The sequence below is a fragment of the Chiloscyllium plagiosum genome, chromosome 8 (genome assembly GCF_004010195.1).
Source record: "Chiloscyllium plagiosum isolate BGI_BamShark_2017 chromosome 8, ASM401019v2, whole genome shotgun sequence".
NCBI classification, from domain to species: Eukaryota; Metazoa; Chordata; class Chondrichthyes; order Orectolobiformes; family Hemiscylliidae; genus Chiloscyllium; species Chiloscyllium plagiosum.
In genome coordinates, this window is record NC_057717.1 from 90,520,560 (window position 1) to 90,526,352 (window position 5,793).

At 42.3% G+C, this 5,793-nt stretch overlaps 1 protein-coding gene across 17 annotated transcripts in view; it reads right to left on the reverse strand.

Annotated features, from left to right (window-relative positions):
• The window catches only part of LOC122552175 (adhesion G protein-coupled receptor L1-like), a 588,240-nt gene that overhangs the window by 443,207 nt on the left and 139,240 nt on the right, over positions 1–5,793 (reverse strand). The window contains exon 1 of one of the 17 annotated variants that reach the window (XM_043694722.1): positions 1,549–1,579. The exons of the other annotated variants lie outside the window; for them this stretch is intronic. The gene's annotated coding sequence lies outside the window, so the exon portion shown is untranslated. Of the gene's footprint in view, positions 1–1,548; positions 1,580–5,793 lie in introns of those variants that run through there. 17 annotated transcript variants of the gene reach the window in all.

Genomic DNA, 5,793 nt, shown 5'->3' on the forward strand with positions numbered 1-5,793 from the left:
ACGCAGACACGGGGAGAATGTGCAAACTCCACACAGACAATTGCCTGAGGCAGGAATTGAACCCAGGTCTCTGGCGCTGTGAGGCAGCAGTGCTAACCACTGTGCCACCGTGCTGCCCATCTTGTAACAGGTGCGGGGGGAGGGAGTGAGGTAGATGAATACCACTTCTCCCTATCAGTTGTGATCAGATGCTATCTGTTCTTAAGAAGGTCACTGGACCCGAAATATTAACTCTGTTTCTCTGTCCACAGATGCTGCAAGATCTGTTGAGTTTCTCCAGCAATATCTGGTTTTTGTTTCAGATATCCAGTATCTGCAGTTCTTTGTTTGATTTTAGTTTCTCTTCTCTTCCCTTCTCATTGTACTCTTTTGGGGCACTGGGCTATTCTCTGCAGTGCACATAATTCCCTTTCAAAGTCTGGAAGTGAGAAGTGCACACGGGTGAGGGCTGCCCACTGTGTTCCAAGCCACAGTAACCACCTGATCATCGACACCCAAAACGCTGCCTGGTATGAGTCTTCGCGTTATTGTCTGTTTCCACATTCTATTACCAGTGAAATTGCTGAACTGCTATTAATCCCAAGTGACCAAGTTTCCCTGTCTCATTCCATTCTCTTCATCATGTGTCTATATTGTTTATTGCTCCTGCTAACACAAGCTTTGCACTTTTATATGTATTACATTACATTTCCATAATTGCACAATTGATCCAGATCAACTGCAAATTATTAACTGCATGCGTGAAGGCATCCTGTGGCACAGTGTTAGTGTTCATACCTCGGAGCTAGGAGGCATGGGTTCAAGACATGCCATGGGGCGGCATGATGGCTTAGTGGTTAGCACTGCTGCCTCACAGCGCCAGGGACCCGGGTTCAATTCCTGTCTGTGTAGAGTTTGCACATTCTCCGTTTGTCTGTGTGGGTTTCCTCTGGGTGCTCCGGTTCCCTCCCACAGTCCAAAGATGTGCAGGTTAGGTGAATTGGCCATGCTAAATTGCTCGTAGTGTTCGGTGTAGGGGAATGGGTCTGGGTGGGTTGCTCTTTGGAGGGTGGGTGTGGACTTGTTGGGCTGAAGGGCCTGTTTCCACGTTGCAGGGAATCTAATCTCATCTAAGGCCCACCTACTCCAGAGGTGTGTCATAATGTCTCTGAGTGTTTTAATTAGAAAGTATCTTAACTGGTATCTTAACTGCTTTCCTGCCTTACTCTGCTTCCCGTTTCCGAGTCTGCCATAACCCTAACTTGTCTACGACTGGTTTCAAATACAACTTGTTTATGTAACACATCCTCATGGGAGGGAGCAGAGAAGATGAACCAGAATGAATGCAGGAATAAGGGATCTTGCCTGCAATGATAGATTTAAGAAGCTGGGATTGTCTTCCTTGAGGGGCAAGAGATGACGAGGGGTGATTTGAAAGAGCATATGTGTAAATCTGAGGGTTTACATGGGACCAGTAAATGAAAGCTGCTCTCATTAGAATATGCAGAGGTGCAGAGTTAAGGCTTAGGTGAGAATCTGAGGGAGGATCTGAGGAAAAGTCTTACTTACACTGTCAGCTGTGATGACCTGGAGCTTGCTTCTGTGAAGAAGAGGAAATTAAGAATGATTTTGGATGGAGATTAGATGGATACTTACAGACTATAAACTGATGGTACAGAGTGAGGGAAATGGGATTGACTGGATTACCCATGAACCTGTTCTCTATGGGCGAAATGGTGATCTGCTGTGCTATACTGTGGATAACGAGGTCAGCGGAATGGCCCAAACCGAATCTAAACTGGGCATCAGCGAGAGGTAACTACTGCTTGATGCCACTGTTGATGACAGCTTCCATCATTTTGCTGGTGATCGAGAGCAAACCGATGGGGCAGGAATTGACCTTTTGGATAGTTCTGTTTTTTTTGTGAACAGGATGTATTGGGAACTTTCCCACTGTTGCAGTGTTTTGGAAGCATTTGGCTGGGAGCGCAACAAGTCTTCAGTACTTTTGCTGGAATATTATCAAGCCCCATGGTCTTTGCAGTCTCCAGTACCTCCAATAGTTTCTTGATATTATGTAGAGTGAATTGAGTTGGCTGAAGACTGGCCTCTGTGATGCCGCAGATGACCAGAGGAGGCCAATTTAACATTGGTGTTTCTCCCTAAAAAACGCACATTAACATGACATAAATTACACTGCAATCAAACCCCCAAAACACAACCATTTAGTATCAATAATGTTTCCATTAAACACCAACACCATCCTTAACACCAATAACAGATAACAGTGCCCTCCAACATCAATAACACTGCCTTTCAACACCAATAACTCTGCCTTTTAACAGCAATAATACTGTCCTTTAATATAAATACATTGCTCTTTCACACCAATAACATTGCCATTCAACATCAATAACACTGCCCTTTAACATCAATAAGACTGGCCTTTCACACCAATAACATGACCATTTTACACCAATAATACTGTGCATTCATGCCAATAACGTAGCCACTTTTTAATAATGTAGCAATTTAGCAATGACTTAAACAGCTATTTAACAGCAGTACCTCTGCTTTTAACACCTGTAATGCTGCCTTTTAGCACTGATATTGCTGCACTTTCACAGCAACAACACTGTGGTTTTAAACCAATAACAATGCTCATTGACATCAAGAACACTGCTCTTACACATCAATAACACTGCACTTTCACACCAAAGACACAGCTGTTTCACACCAGCAACATTGTCCTTTAACACAAATAGTACTGCTATTAACGTCAAAAGATGCTGCCCTTTAACATCAATAATGCTGCCTTTTAACACCAAGGTTGGTTGAGTTGTGGACAGTGGGGAGAGCCGTTGTAAGTGGCAATGAGACATTGACAGGATGCAGAACTGGGCAGATGGAGTTCAACCTGGAAAAGAGCCAAGTCATTCACTTTGGAAGGTTGAACTTGAATACAAAATACAGGGTTAAAGGCAGGATTCTTGGCAGTGGGGAGGAACAGAGGGATTTTGGGGTCCATGGTCCATGACCATCAATATTAATAACATTGCCCTTTGACATCAATAATGCTGCCCTTTAAAACCCATAGCACTGCTTTCTAAAACCCATAATCCCACCCTTTGACACTAATAATCCTGCCCTCTAACAGCAATGACACTGCACTTGAACACCAATAACTCTGCCCTTTCATGCCAATAACACTGCCCTTTATTAACAATGCTGTTCCCGAAAACCAGTAATACTATCCTTTTACACCAATGACACTGTCCTTACACACCAATAATACTGCCCTTTGACACCAAAAGTGCTGCCTTATTGCTCAAAAACAGGCCAGCTTCCTCAGTACAGGAACAGAATGGCAACAGTTGAATGGTTGCCTTTAGCCATTATTCAGAAAAGTAATAATACACCTGATGATTCATATAAACTGTCAAATAAATTTAGAGAAAAACTGAAAAAGAATTGCCCTTTAAACCATAAGCACCAGCGACAGTGCCTTCTAAAATCACTCACACTGCCCTTTTAACATCAACAATAATGCTGCCCTATTTCACCTAAAATACTGCTTTTTAACACCAACAATGCTACAGTTTCACACCAGTAATGCTACCCCGACACACTAATAATATTGCCCTTTGACACTTGTCCTACACACTAATAACACTGCCCATTTATACTAATGACACTGCCCTTGCACAGTAATAATACTGCCTTATACAACAATAATGCACATTGACATTAATAATATTGTCCATTACATCAATATACCATTGCCCCTAAACATTAATAATGTTGACCTCAAACACTATTTAGCCAGCCTTTTAAAAACAATAACACTGCCCATTTTCATCAATATCGCTGCTTTTGATCAACACCAATACTGTCCTTTAACAACAATAATATTTCCCTTTAATACCAATAACACTGTCATTTAATATTTAAAAATCGGCTCTATATCATCAATAACACTGCCGTATATCAATAACACTGCCCTTTCACACCAATAACACTGCCAATAGACTGGAATAATGCTTTCATTTAATGTTTAAAATGCCACCCTATATCATCAATAACACTGCCCTTCAGCAGAATGACACTACCCTTCAATATCAATAACACAGCCCTTGAACAACAAGTACAGTATCTTTAACCAATAACACTGTCTTAGAATACCAATAATTCTGCCCTGTAATACCAATAATGCAACCATATAACAACATAAACACTGCCCTTTGACACGAACAGCATTGCCGATAAACAGCAATAACACTGTCCTTTATTATCAATAATAACACATTAACAATGCTGCCAATTAACATGAATACTGCTGACCTAAATCATTAATAATATTGCACTTTCATCTCTAACACTGTCCGTTCACACCAATTACACTACCCTGATACACCAATTATGCTACCTCTTTACACCAGTAATGCTACGCGTTAAAATGAATAACACTATTGTTTAACATCAATATCCATGCCCTCTATCATCAATAATGCTGCCCTTTTTGATCAATAACACTACCGCTTACCATCAATAAAGCTGCCTTCTAACATAAAAAAAACACTGTCCTTTAGAAGCAACAATGCTGCCCTGTGCATCAATAGCACTTCTTGAGCACCAAAAACTCTGCCCTTAAAAATCAAAAACGCTATCCAGTAATGTAAAACACTTTCATTTAATATCAATAACACTGCCCATTAAGAACAAAACTGTCCTCACACACCAGGACAGTGTTGTTGGTGTGTGAGGACAGTGTTATTGGTGTGTGAGGACAGTGTTGTTGGTGTGTGAGTACAGTGTTATTGGTGTGTGAGGACAGTGTTGTTGATGTGTGAGGACAGTGTTGGTGTGTGAGGACAGTGTTGGTGTGTGAGGACAAAGTTAATGGTGTGTGAGGAGAGTTGTTGGTGTGGGAGGACAGTGTTGATGTGTGAGGACAATGTTATAGGTGTGTTAGGACAGTGTTGGTGTGTGAGGATAGTGTTGTTGGTGTGTGACGACAGTGTTGTTGGTGTGTGAGGACAGTGTTGTTGGTGTGTGAGGACAGTGTTATTGGTGTGTGAGGACAGTGTTGTTGGTGTATGAGGACAGTGTTGGTGTGTGAGGACAGTATTGTTGGTGTGTGAGGACAGTTGTTGTGTGTGAGGACAGTTTTATTGGTGTGTGAGGACAGTGTTGTTGATGTTGTGTGTGAGGACAGTTTTATTGGTGTGTGAGGACAGTGTTGTTGATGTGTGAGGACAGTGTTGTTGGTGTGTGAGGACAGTGTTATTGGTGTGTGAGGACAGTGTTATTGATGTGTGAGGACAGTGTTGTTGGTGTGTGAAGACAGTGTTGTTGGTGTATGAGGACAGTGTTGTTGGTGTATGAGGACAGTGTTGTTGGTGTGTGAGGACAGTGTTGTTGGTGTATGAGGACAGTGTTGTTGGTGTGTGAGGACAGTGTTGTGTGTGAGGACAGTGTTATTGGTGTGTGAGGACAGTGTTGTTGGTGTGTGAGGACAGTGTTGTTGGTGTGTGAGGACAGTGTTATTGGTGTGTGAGGACAGTGTTGTTGGTGTATGAGGACAGTGTTGGTGTGTGAGGACAGTGTTGGTGTATGAGGACAGTGTTGGTGTGTGAGGACAGTGTTGTTGTGTGTGAGGACAGTTTTGTTGGTGTGTGAGGACAGTGTTATTGATGTGTGAGGACAGTGTTATTGATGTGTGAGGACAGTGTTGGTGTGTGAGGACAGTGTTGTTGGTGTATGAGGACAGTGTTGTGTGTGAGGACAGTGTTGTTGGTGTGTGAAGACAGTGTT